Genomic DNA, 14,622 nt, shown 5'->3' with positions numbered 1-14,622 from the left:
CATGCAGTGGGATGCTGCCTGCCAAGCGGAGGTTACCGCTTGCCAGACCGAGGTTGTGGCTCAGCAAGCCGAACTTATTGCTAGGCTTCAACAGCAGCAACAACAAACACAACAGGGAACGCTTCTACGTCCCACCCACCTCCAGTAGAAATTCCTGCGCCAAGGGCTCCCGTCCCTACTGCCAATGCCCAGGAGAATACAGATGTCCCAGTGGATCTCACTCCACCTCAGACTTCCAAAGCACAGGCCTACCCAATTGAGGCCCCTTTCGAGTTCGAAGTTGATCCAACGGCATTAAAAGTGAGCAAGCTTGAAAAGCTATTCAAGAGGGCTCAAGGCGTTAACTCCATTCCAGACATAGAGGATGGTTACATGGATTCGGTAGTGACATTGCCAGACCAGTTCAAGATGCCATACATAGACCGTTTTGATGGTTCTGGAGATCCTATAGTACATCTGCGGTTGTTCTCAGATATCTTACGGCCAATGGGCCTCTCCAGATTACAAAAGTTATCTCTTTTCGGTCGGACCCTGTTGGGTGTTGCAGCCATCTGGTACGCTAAGTTGGAGGATTCAATAAACAGGAGTTGGGAAGAGATGGCCGAGGCTTTCGTCGCCTAATATTCGTACAACACACAAATCAAGGTCACAACTCGTGATCTTGAGGTAGCTAGACAAGAGTCGAAGGAGGGCTTCTCTGACTTCGTAACCCGTTGGAGAGCCAAAGCTTCTATGATGACCACCAGGCCAGCTGAGAAAGACCAGACAAGGATGGTCGTGTGGAATCTGCAACCGAAGTTGATGCAGAGGATGATTGTCTTACCCGTCCCCACCTTTGCTGACCTCCACGAGATTGGGGTACAGATAGAAGATGCTATGAGACAAGGTCTGATTGACCACGAAAGGGAGTCACCCAATAAGGGTTATACAAGCAGTTCGAATGCGACCAGCAGTGGTGATGCAGCTGTAAGATCTTCTGAAGTTGGAATGGTCACCACCACTCCGAAAATAGCCACCCCCTTTGTTGGTACGTCCAATCCAAACCCCCAAACTTCGAACTATCTACCCCGAGGCAAGAGGGTTTTCACCCCACTTTATATGCCTTTGTCTAAAGTTCTAGGGGTCCTACTCAGGAAAGGACATCTGAAACCGTTAGAGCAACGGCCTCTACCCGACCCTCTCCCTGCAAAGTATGACCCGGCTAAATACTGTGTCTTCCATCAGTAGCGCGGTCATGATACCGACTTTTGCTTCAGACTACGTCATGAGATTCAAGATCTCGTTGACAACAAGGTAATAGCACCTCCAGAAAAACCAAATGTCAATCAAAACCCTCCACCTAGGCAGGTAAACTTCATCTAAACAACGGCCAACCCGTGTGATCCCAGTATATACAACACCCCAGCCCATTTACCCAAGCTTGATGTGTTCATTTTGGTCAGCATGGACTTATGCACGATGGGTGCACCTGAACCCCAATCATCTCAAACCCATGAACCTACTACTTCTAAGCTAGTGAGTATGATTGAAGATTTACAAAAAACTGTGGCAGATTTAGCCTTTGGAGTTTTGGCTTCGTCATCGACCACATCACATGCTAGAACTTTCATGTCAAAAGGCTCTCCAATCTTAGGGCAAGCTACAATTGAAAAGGGACAACCTGAAGCTGTCTCGGATTTGGGTGGTGGCATGTCGACAACAACTGGGGTTCGCTCTGATATAGCGACCCAATCCCTTGGCAAAGTGGAGGCAAGCGGTAAGAACAAGGTAGGGGCAGGCATTGGTCCCCATACACATCTTCAGTGGGCTGTTGAGGCTTTGAAAGCTGAATGACTGAACAAACAGCAAGTGCTTTGTTGCAAAGACTATGGATGCCACTTTCGCCCCTCAAGTTGGGGGGAGTTTGAATTAAGGGGCAAGCCGGGACAAGGGATGTCGTACCAGAAACACCCCTTTCAGTTCAAATCCTACACTCAGAAGAGATCATCAAACCCAGCCAGCACCTGCCAACCCCTTTGCTGGTGCATGTATGACCCCACAACCAACAAAATATCCACCTCGGGGTCAGAGGATTTTTACCTCGCTCTATATGTCTCTATCAGCAGCCTGGAAGGTCCTGATTAGAAAGGGGCATCTAAAGCCCTTGGAACCACGCCCACTCCCAAATAATCTCCCTCCCTCACACAACTCGGCCAAGTATTGTGTCTTCCATCAACAAACCGGTCATGACACTGACCTTTGTTTTTGTCTTCGCCACAAAATACAAGATCTGATCGATAACAAGGTCATTGTTGTGCCAGGTCCTGCAAAGTATATCAACATTGGATCAGTGAACTTGGGGGATAATGTGATCATGTGATCGGGGGATGAACCACCTGCGGATGGCGCTCAGTTTACTCCAGATTTGGGGATGGCATGCACTGTTTTGAGCATTTGCGAATGTTGTTAATTTTACTTTCTGACTCGGGTATTGGGTCAGTCTTGTTGTTTTGTATTGAGTCAGTCTTTTTTTTGTACTGAGTCAATCGAGTCTGTCTTGTTGTATCGAGTTAGTCCTATTGTGTCGGAGTCAGGTGATTTCGGGGGTGTTACCTCGGGCATCACTATCTTGTTTTGTATTTGTCTTTTACACTCTTTCTTTTGCGTCTGTTTCTGCTATTTGAGCCAATTGCGCCATAAGATCTAAATGAAACAACAATGATTTTCACCCTTTTGCGTCTGTTTCTGCCTTGGAGCCAGTTGTGCCCGAAATTCTAAATGAGATGGCAGTATTTGACCAAAACTGTGTCTTTTCTATGCCTTGACATCATTGCATTGACCTAAGTTTTTCAAAACTTTTTGAACACTGTGATGAAAACAAAGAGGGAGGAATTCCTTGGGATTTGTAAAATATTTGATCAATTGAGAGAAAGAGAGGCATGCTAAGCTCTTAATGAATGAAATCATGTTTGTTAATGTGAGTACTAAGAAGGATCCTGGCTTGATCTAGATTGGTTCTACATTGTCTTTAGTGCGAATAAGTAGTCGTTTTCTCAAACGATTTCAAAAAGATGTTTTGCGTGGTTCTACGAAGACCTGTGTGGAATCGCTTTTGAGATTGTGTAGCATAGGATCGTTCTCAACCTTGAGACTCGACCCCTTTTTGCTTTCAAACCTTGAACTTGGATTCAGAATATTCAACGGTCAACCACAATGCGAGGCTTGTATGGCCAGATTTGAAGCAGCCCATGAACTAGGGGCAATAAGGTCGTATGACATCAAAGGAGGCTCGTCAGGCCAAATTCAAAGTAGCCCTTGAACTAGGGGCAAGAAGGTCAGATGTGATCAAAGGAAGCTTGCGTAGCTGGATTGCAAGAACCCTCAAAATAGGGGCAAAATATCAGATGTGTTCAAAGATTCAAAAGATGAATCAGTCTGCAAACCAATGAAGACTGGCAAGAAAGGCAAATTCCAGTAGCTGGAAGGAGAAAGTATTGCTGAAGGACAATCGAGTTCCTATCCATAACACAAGGGGCAACTTCAGCCCCCATTGGATGGACTTCTACATCATCAATAAATGGCAGCCATTCTCCTGGATTTAGATGGCTTCGAGATCCTATGACCAATCAACATGGACAAAGTTAAACTTTTTTATCCTTGAGAGGTTCGCTGGGTCGAAAACCCGGAAGGGTGACCCAGGCAAAAGTTAGAGCAAATGAAAAAGAAAAGAAAAGAAGAAATGAAAAGAAAAGAAAATAAAAAAATCGAAAAAAAAGGAAGAAAAGAAATGAAAAGAAAAGAAAAACATAGCTTGCAAGGTCGAAAACCCGGAAGGGCGGCCTTGGCAAAAGTTAGAGCGCCAAAAGGAGAGGTTAATACTCGAGTGTACCTTAACCTGGAACTACGTCAGGCTTGATTCCCATCTTTGGGATACGTAGGCAACTTCATTCTGAAGTCCAGCCATAAACACTTCCAAATCGACTGTGTCCATGTAATGGTTCTGATCATCTTTGTCTTCGTTGTATCCGAGAGTTCGGTTGTGATCGTCACTTTGAGGACTGATTACAGTGCGCTGTGGTGCCATTCAGACAAGGGACAACTTTCCGTCGTCTGTAGTGCCCTTTAGACAAGGGGCAATTTTCCATTGTTTTGGATCTGAGGTTGTGCATCTCAAGAGTAAATTATATGTTGGTCGAGCAGTGGCCATTTGCAAAAATAGTTTTTGAGATTTTTTAATGAAGTTGACTAATTCTCACGAAAATTATTCCATTCTTCCAAAATTGGACCATTTCTTGGACCCAAAAAAAGGAAAATTTTTAGTGCTCATAACTTGGCTTGCATGATTTCAAATCAGAAAATCGAACAAGTTTGTTAATCTAACTCTCATTTTGTTCAAAATTTTTTTAGCAGAAGTCAAAAACAAAAAATGGTCAAAATGATGAACTAAGGGCACAGTCGAGTCAGGTTTTCTGTCTTTTCCCCCTTTATCAATGTACTCGCCAGAAGGGGCACAATTGAAGCTAACAGTAAAGGGCCGAAAGCTCTTTCATCCTCAAAGCAGCGAGGTATCAAGCCAAGCGCGAAGCACAGATTAAAAATGGAGCAGGATATTCCACTCCCTCACCTAGACAGATCTGATCACATCCGAATTGGCCAAGGGCATCGCCAAATGATGTCAATTGCAGATCTGCTGCACGTCCAATCGCATCATAACCCCTTTGTGGAAAAGCTCACTATTGTGAGCAGAAGAATGAAGAATCTGGTAGAATACTAGGGGCAAGAGCCCACAACTTCCTGTTTTTCCATCAACCACCTAGGGGAGGGATAAAAAAGAAGAGAGATTGAAGAATAGAGAGATGTGCGCTGAGAGAAACAATGAGAAAAGGGCTTTTTCAGAAAACAAGAGATTGAGTGCCAGAGTGATGTGAAAATCACAAATAAGAAGGGGTGGGAAACAATACCTGGAGAAACAGGCTCCCTGTGCACATTTGAGTCTTGTGTTTTGTTGTGTTTTTGTTTGTCTCGATTCTTCATTTCAAGTGTCAATAGATGTGTTTAGGTTGTTTTACCTTTGTTTTCTATTGTTGAGTCATTTTGACTGTGGTCGGTTATAGGCTCAATACTCGATTAAGAACTCAGTTCTCAATTTCAAATTCAAAGATGAATCGTTTTGTGCTCAAAGTGTTGTGCCGTTCTCTACATTTGTGCAAAGCAGGATTTGTTCTCTCATAAAACTGCAGGGTTCAACCCAAGTCATGTGAGACAATAAAACTAGGACCTATTTGAAGCTATATAGGTTCTAGGCTGCAAAGCAAAAGAAAATAGGAAAATCGAAGCATCTGAGTTTGTTTCAACTTCAGAAAGTTCCGAGATTGCGCTCTGGATGTACCTCCTCAGACCTTGCCAATGCTCTGAAGTATGAGTGTACCTCTACCTCAAGCTCAAGCTCAAGCTTGCTTCAAGCTAGAATGGCAATCAGAAGTGCTTTCCTTGAGTACCATTCCCCGCAAGAGGCATATTGGTTGTGTTTGCAATGAGTTCCTAGGAAACCAACTGCGATGGTGGAAACTAGAGTTCGAATGGCTGATGCCTAGAACGCTAAGGTTCGGGATTTCCGAGACTAAAGTCTAGTTTAAATGCCTAGGGGTGTATCCCCAGCTTGAAATCTGTATGGAAGCCCCATAGGTTGAGGTAGCAGGTATGCGCCTCAATTCTAGATACTGAACCAACCTAGTCTGTCCCCCCATTGGAGAATAGGGAAAGTTGTGAACATGGCCAGGAAAAAAGGTAATTCTTGTGGTTTGGAAGAGCAAGCGCAAAAGATCCCCAACAACACGAGGTGAAATCTCCAATCTACCCCGAATTTGCCATTGTTGGCCGATGAAATTAATTTGTGGCTGATGGATGGCAGGTGGCTTCCTGGAGTGGCCAGCAGACCTCTGATGCTCTCCTTGGTTATTGTTTTGCTGTTTTGTGCCTGGATCCCTTAAGAAAATACAAGGGCAGTACATTTTTTAAGCTCAAGTGGCCTACGCGGAAGCTCCGGACTGTGATTTCAGCATGTGATGCTCAGCACGTACAAGGTGTATCCTTTTTAGTACGTTGCAACTCTTCCGGGAGGGAAACCGGAAGTTGCTTTCGAGTTGTCTTTATCGAGCATGCTTTTGTTGTCATATAGCATTTGCATTTTACATTGAACATGTATTCTAAGTTGTTACATAGACCGTGCATTACTATGTTTGCATAGAATAAGCATCGTTGATTATCTTGCATTGAATATGCATTGTTGATTATCTCGCATTGAATAAGCGTCATTGTTATTTTGCATAGAACATGCATTCTCATAGCATTGTACATGTGAAGCTTCTTTCATTTGCAGGCACGGGATTGTATGTACGGTTCATTTAAAAATGATGCGTACGGTTCATTCAGAGATGTTCCGCACAAGATCATTTATGTCATGGTAAGAGAACACTTTGTCATTTAGTGTATCTATCACACTTTGTTCACTTAGTGTATCTATCACACTTTGTTCACTTAGTGCATCTATCACACTTTGTTCACTTTGTGTATCTATCGCACATGTTCACTTTGTGTATCTATCGCACATGTTCACTTTGTGTATCTATCACACATGCTTATCTTGTGTATCTATCACACATGCTCATCGTGTGTATCTATCACACATGTTCACCTTTTGTGTATCTATCGCACACATTCTCATTTTGTATATCTATCGCACATGTTCATCTTTGTGTATCTATTGCACATATTCATCTTGTGTATCTATCGCACATTCTTATTTTGTGTATCTATCGCACATGTTCACCTTGTGTATCTATCGCACATATTCACCTTTTGTGTATCTATCGCACATGTTCTCCTTTTGTGTATGTATCCCACATGTTCACCTTTTGTGTATCTATCGCACATATTCACCTTTTGTGTATCTATCGCACATATTCACCCTTTGTGTATCTATCGCACATGTTCAACTTAGTGTATCTATCACACATGTTCATTTTTGTGTATCTATCGCACATGTTCATCTTTGTGTATCTATCGCACATGTTCACTTTGTGTATCTATCGCACATGCTCACTTTGTGCATCCATCGCACATCTTCACTTTGTGTATCTATCGCATTTAAACTCATATGCCTTAGGCGCTGTTGTTCTTTCTCCTTGCGCGCGTGGTGGGTTAGACCTTCTTTGGTTAAGAGCATTTGGAATATGTTCCAACACTTACACCACACATCTTCCTTTCGTGTGCAACGTGTCGGAATCTTATTTGAAACCTCGGGTGTGCCTGATAGTCGCTTTTAGCCTTTTCTGCGTGAGGCTCAGTTAAGATAGCTTAATTTTCTTACATCCTTTCTGCATGAAATGTGGCTTGGTTTGTAATTCCCCTGCGTAGCATGTTTGTTTACTTGCTTATGTACGAGTTTGCTGCAGCATTTCTTTGCATAACATTTTCATCTAGATGTTTCATTATAGCCCTCATTACATCACAAGTTATGCTCTTGCATCATGCATGTCATTTGCATTTTGCCACAGCCTGCAGGCGCATCTGCTTTGTTATCTTGCTTGTTTGTCTAAGTCTTCGGCCTTGTCAAAAATGGGTCGTCTCGAGGCTTTGACATTCACTCCCGTCATTTCATGACTTCTGAGTTCTGTCAAAGAGGGGCAACCGTAGACACCCCATTTTTGACCGACCTTATGACTTTAACGTCATCGGTTGTGCACTCGATGATTACGCATGTTTGTTGTTTCGAGCGCCCGAAGTTCTTGGCTGAGTACCTTGTCTTTGAGCCTCTTAACACTTTGCGTTTTGGCCTTGGTTTTTGGGCCAAACCTTGTTTCCTCTTACCTGAGGGCGGAGAAGGGCTGCCGGCCACTTTTCTCCCTTGTAAGCCACTTGGAGTGGTCGGCCGGCTAGGGGAGGTGGCCAGCCGGCCACCTTAACTGACCGGCGGCCAATTTTCTCTTTTCTTAGATATTTCCAGATATTTTGAGCCAGTTGTTGAGCATTAAGGCTATCCTCCATACACATGTATGGAGGGATTGGAACAAGCTCTAAGCTTGTCAAGCAAGCTTCTCGTTGCTTTGCTTATATAAGGGGAGGTCCCTCCCCCTTGTTAGGGGTTGACAAAATTTCAGAGCTGAAATTTCCCTCTCTTGAATTCTCTCTCTCTTCCTATATTGAGCTTGAAAGTGTGTTTTCTTCACATTTTTGCACTAAGACACCTAGTCAAACATCTTCACTTTGGAGTTGAGGTCCATTGAAGCTTGTTTTGAGGTCTTAGACTTTGTTTTGGCTCAAAGTTGCTACTGTCTTGCTGTTGTTCTTCAAGGGTGAGGATCTCCCTCTTTTAAGCTTATTCTTGTACACAATCTTGGCCACCTTTGCATATTGTTTTAGGCCTACTTGTCAACTACAAAAACCTTTGTTTTTAAGTGTTTAAAATGGTGGTTTGAAGCCCTGTGGGAGTTAGGGGTGTTTCATCCCTTTGTGTGCCTTATTTTCTTAAGCCTTGAGCCATCTCTTAAGGCTTTTGAAGCACCCTTTGTTTGGCCTTTCTACCACTGAAACTCAGAGAAATTTCAGTGGTAGAAACCATGTTTTGAGGTCCAAGGTAAGAGGGGGTGGCCTCCCCTCTTTGCTTCTTGGTTGTATGTCTTGTTGGCCCACTTGTTAAGCATGTTTTTCTACCATCACTTGACTTGATCTCAGCCTATTTTTGACCTCATTTCAGCATGTTGTAACTCTGTTTTAGCCTGATTGAGTCACCTCGTGCATGCTTCTTACACTTGTAGTGTAATCTTGCTTAATAGCCTTGAATGCCTAATGCGTTAGTCTATTATTCTAGCATGTATTAGCTCGATCTAAGCATGTTTTTGGTGTCATTTTGGCATGCTTTAACTTTGATTTTGGTTGGTTGTTTCACCCTTCAATTAGTTTTTGTACTTGTAATACAATCATGCTCACTAGCTTTATATACTTGATGTTTTGGCCTTTCATTCTAACTTGTCTTGGGTATGCTCCAACATGATTTTGGCCTTGATTTAGCATGTTTAAATTCTGTTTGGAATGATCTTGGCCCTTTGAGGCTTGCCTTGTATGGCCATAGTGTAATGGTCTTTACTAGCCTTGTGTTTTAAGGCCCCTAGCATGCTTTGCTTGTGATGCTTGCAAGATATAGCATCCTTTAGCATGTAATTTCAGAGCATATACCTCTGTCACACTCTCACACATATCAATCATTAAGTGTTTTTGAGAGTTGAGCGTTATGTCTTGCTTGTGAGCCAACATGTGCGCATGTTTTTCTTGGTTTTTGTGCCCAAGTTTCAACATGTTTTTGCCACTGATTTGGCATGATTTAGGTCTGTCCATAGCTAGTTTGGCCATTTGAGTTTGATATTGCATGCCTCTAGTGTAATGCTTGTCACTAGTTTCAATGCCTTTGGCCCTTAACATGTTGTGCATGCATTGTTTGCATGATTGAGTCTTGTGCATGCTGCTTTAGCATTGAAAGATAAGCATATTGTTTGCATTGCATTGTGTTTGGATCGGACGTTAATCCAAACACACGAAATGTGAGACGTTTCATACTCCAAGTGATGAAACGTGTCACATTTCTTGGTCACCGACCCTCTTGACCATGCATGATAGAGGTGGAGGCGCTTATGTGTTGTTTGTGCATTCACTAACGTTGTGCAAGCTTGACTCTTTGGCCATCATGCATTGAGATGTGTGATTGGTGGCTTGAGAGCCGAGTACTACGCTCCTTTGAGCTTGAGAAATGATAAGGAGAGTAGTTGCACACACATTTCCTTGCAAATGCATTGCTGTGCCTTTGTTGTTCTCTGTTGCAGCAAAATTGGAATGCTGGAAGGAGAGGTGGCCGGCCGGCCAGTTGAGGTTGCCTACCGACTAGTTGAGGTGGCCGGCCGGCCACTTGTGGCAAAATTGTCCAAACATGCTCCTGTTTTGGGGCAAATGCAACCTGAAAGCGTGTAAGATGTACTGAGATCATTGCGAGTGCAAACAGAGACGACTCATGGCAAGGCAATGCATTTCCAGGTGAAGCAAACCGAGCATGCATCTCTCTCTTGCGCTCGAGGCCATTTTACCGCTTTACTTAGCTAGTTAATTTGCTGATTTTGTAATTAATTAGTTAACGGTTTTGTTATTAATTAGTTAACGTGCTTAGCTAATTTAATTCGTCTTTGTAATATTCTAATTAGCTTAATATAGCTAGTCTCAATTCGGTTTGTAATTAATTAGCTTAGCATAGTTAATTAGTTGGTTTGTAATAAGTAGCTTAGCTTAGCCCTTATTTATGTGGACCCTCCGTCGAGAGGGCGCAATGTTGTAATAAGGGTGCGTGTGTGTGTGCATGTCTTCCAACCCCCACTTCTTTCTCCCTTTTACTTATCAGCTTTTGATGGTTAGTTTAGGGCATATTTCAATTAGCATACGTTATGCTTTGCATGCATGCATCATTCAAACTGCATTGTATTTCAATACACTTTCTTGAATACGTGGTCCAAAGCATGTTATCAAGTGTTGCATTCATATGCCATCTTAGATAGCCGAGCCTATTAGTTGCATTATTGCATGTATTGTATGAGGGCTGATTATTGGGAGTCATAGAGATTCCGAATAATCAAACCTGGGAGAGTCGACATTCCGAAGCACTCGGCAATGGGCCCGAAAGCTCAAATCCAACCTTACTCGGCCAAAGCGACCGATTGTGTAATGGGCCGAGTGAAGATCAGACAGTCATAAAAAGTGCCGAATACGAGGTGGGAGAGGGATCTAATCCCGAGACCCAAAGAAGAAAAGATATAAATAGGAGAAACATCAGCCAGAAAGAGGTATGTGAGAATTACTGTGCTTAACTTAGAATACAAGCTTCCTCGAGTGTAGATACAAACTTGCCCGTCGGAGTGTTTATTCTTTTCCAGGTGACCAGAAGAGGATCACGAGCGTTCCCCAGGATCTGGAAGAGTATTTCCAAACCACTTCCCCACAATTGGTGCCGTCTGTGGGAATACTCAAGTACATCCATGGCGAACGTGACGAAAGATCCTCCGACAGTCACTATCAACCCCATACCTAAAGATGAAACCCCTCCAACAAACTTGGTCGGAACAGAGACTATCACCGCAAGACGTGCCTTGAATTTCGCTTCACCCTGGACTTCAGAGCATGAGATAACACGGGCGATCATAGATCAAGCGAAGCAAAATGAACAGAGATTGGAAAGCATGATCACTGAGAACGAACATCTTCATGAAAATTTGGCCTTGGAAATGGCGAAGTCCGCACAAGCTGCACGCCCAAATCCGGAACAATCTTCAAAAGCAGATGGTCGACGATCTTGAGCCCGACAACAAGATACTGATAGTAACTCTGACTTATTATCCTTGAGGCCCAAGAAAAAGGGACTATGTACAATTTCCAGTTCTCCTGAAGAGAGTCCCCATACAAGGCCCAAGCGAAGAAGAAACAGCTCGGATGACGATCAACACGATCCTTCTGTACGACGGATTTCAAGGGCGGTGCTATCCCAAAAATTCATAGCATTGTCATTCACCTCGCACGACGGGAAATTGGCACAAGATGGCCGGCTACAACATTATGTCTGAAAAGGCAACCCATCCAAAGCAATAGCCTCGACACAGAATTCACATCCGCTTCGCGCAATCCACATGATATACAGCATGCTGATCTCATCGGAGGTACACACGGTTTAGTCGAAGTATAACCATCACGAGCAACTCACTCCGGCTAAACGGCCCCATAAAGCCGAGGCTATCACTTTTGAAGATTCGGATTTGGCAGGAGTAACGCTGCCCCACATTGATCCCTTGGTAATCGAGTTACGCGTAAACCAATTTACAGTTGAGCGTGTACTCATTGATCCGGGGAGCACTTCAAAGATTATGTACTACAAGACATTCACCAAACTTGTCTTCTCCGAATCGGATCTCTCCCCGGCCCCTTATCCACTATTCGGCTTTAATACTAATCCAGAATACCCGTTGGAGAAAATCTGATTGCCCGTTCGAGCAGGTTCTCGAACAGTGGATGTGAGATTCTTGGTCGTCAAGCTGCCATCGCCGTATAATCTCATCATGGGACGGTCCTGGTTGCATACTCTGCAAGCCGTGCCCAACACCTATTATCAACTGCTCCGCTTCCTGACAGAACGCAGCATTGAACAAATCCACGGCTCCCAGAAATCGGCACAAGTATGTTACCTCCTTGCAGAGAAAGCGCCAAAGGCACTACAAGTGAATTCCATTGAGTTGCCGGATCGAGAAAGCCTTGATGATGTTGGGCGGCTCCCAAACGAAAAAGCAACGGAAGACTTAGAACAAGTTCAAATTGATGGAAGCCCAGACAAGTTCTTCATGGTCGGCGCCTCCTTGAATCAGGCCGATCGACAGCAGCTAATATTTTTCCTACTAAGCAACCTCGATGTCTTTGCATGGACTCCGTACGAGATGCCGGGTATCGATTCATCAGTTTCACAGCACCGTTTGAATGTCGATCTTAAGTGCAAGCCGATCATTTAGAAAAGTCGGCGGTCAACCGCAGAGCACACGGCCGTCGTTGTTGAGGAGGTCGACAGGCTGCTCGACGCCGGAGCAATTAGGGAGGTGACCTACCCTACATGGCTCTCTAATACAGTGGTGGTAAAGAAGAAAAATGGGACTTGGCGAGTGTGCGTCGACTTCATGGACCTAAACATAGCCTGCCCAAAGGATTGCTTTCCTCTTCCCAAAATAGACCAGCTCGTAGATGCTACGGCGCGTCATCAGCGTATGAGTTTCCTTGACGCTTATAGAGGTTATCATCAAATCGCCATGCATCCGGAGAACCAAGAGAAAACTGCATTTCTCACCCCAAGAGGAACCTATTGCTATAAGGTAATGCCTTTTGGGTTGAAGAATGCAGGGGCAACCTACCAGAGATTGGTCACCTCCATGTTCAAAGAGAAACTCGGCAAAACGATGGAAGTGTATATCGACGATATGGTGGTCAAGTCCAAAGAAGAGCAGAATCATATAGCCGATCTGGAAGAGACATTCGGTATCCTACACAAATATGGAATGAAGTTGAACCCTTCCAAATGTGTGTTTGGTATCGGCTCTAGCAAATTATTGGGCTACATTGTTAACCACAGAGGAATCGAAGCTAACCCAAGGCAAATCATAGCAACCCTGGAGCTCGGCTCCCCTCGTTCAGCAAAGGAGGTCCAAAAGTTGATGGGGATAGCCGCCGCACTGAACAGGTTTATCAGTCGGTCCACAAATCGCTGCCGACAATTCTTTCATACACTACGGCAGGGCAAGGCCTTTGAATGGTCCGCTGATTACGAAGCCGCTTTCAACGGCCTGAAGACCTACCTCCGCTCAGTACCACTCCTAACAACACCCTCTGCTAGCGACCCGCTCATTCTGTACCTGGCAGTTTCTGACCGAGCCATTAGCGTCGTATTGATAAAGGAAGAACTGGGGGAGCAGTGGCCAGTGTATTATGTGAGCAAGGCAATGGTTGACGCCGAAACACGCTACCTTCCGCTAGAAAAGCTTATCCTAGCCCTAGTTATGGCGGCAAGGAAGCTCATGCATTACTTCCAGGGGCATAGCATTAGGGTACTAACAGATCACCCCCTCCGATCAGTCCTACGTAGTGCGGAAGCATCCAGACGTGTTTCAAAGTGGGCTCTGGAACTTGGCCAATACAATATTCAATTTCTACCTAGAACATCAATCAAAGGACAGGTGCTTGCCGACTTTATCACCGAATTCACTGGGGGCCTTGTCGATTTCAAGTCTAATGTCGACTTTAAGATGGATGAGATTCGACAGAACCCGGATTGGAGGATTTATGTCGGGGACATCTGGCAGTTGTATTGTGATGGATCGTCCAATCAGCGGGGCAGTGGAGCTGGAGTTGTAATCATGACCCCTGACGGCGCAATAATTGAGCAGGCCGTGAAGCTCGGCTTCGAAGCATCGAATAACGAAGCCGAATACGAAGCCCTCTTAGCTGGCTTAAGGAATGCGCATATCCTGGGTGCTCGGCGTCTGTTGGTGTTTTGTGACTCAAAACTGGTGATCAATCAGCTAAAGGGAGAGTACGCTGCAAGAAACGACCGTATGACAGCCTATATGAAAACGACCAATTTCCTGTTGGCAAAATTTGACCATCATGAGTTGAATCAGATAACACGTGATCCGAACACCCACGCAGATGCCTTAGCCTGCCTAGCCTCTACGATCAACTCAAAGATTAAACAGACCATTGAAGTTGGATTAGGAATGGCAACGAGGCGGGGCGGGGCCGGGGATCACCCTCCCCGTCCCCGATCCCCGATGGCCAAAACTTCCCCGTCCCCGGCCCCGATCCCCGACCCCGATCCCCGACGGGGAACCAATCACAGTCCCCATCCCCGTCCCCAACGGGGATCGGGTTTCCCTGACCCTGAAATTCCCCGATCCTCATCAACAGATCAAAAAACAACATCACCACCATCAGATCAAAAAATCAATAACAGATTAAAAAAAAAATAATAACAGATTTGTTTTGTTATGGTATTTCATACAAACCCTCTACACAAAAAAA

Source organism: Camellia sinensis, chromosome 8, assembly GCF_055761805.1.
Source record: "Camellia sinensis isolate YWXY chromosome 8, ASM5576180v1, whole genome shotgun sequence".
Lineage (NCBI taxonomy): Eukaryota > Viridiplantae > Streptophyta > Magnoliopsida > Ericales > Theaceae > Camellia > Camellia sinensis.
This window is presented reverse-complemented; position numbering follows the sequence as displayed.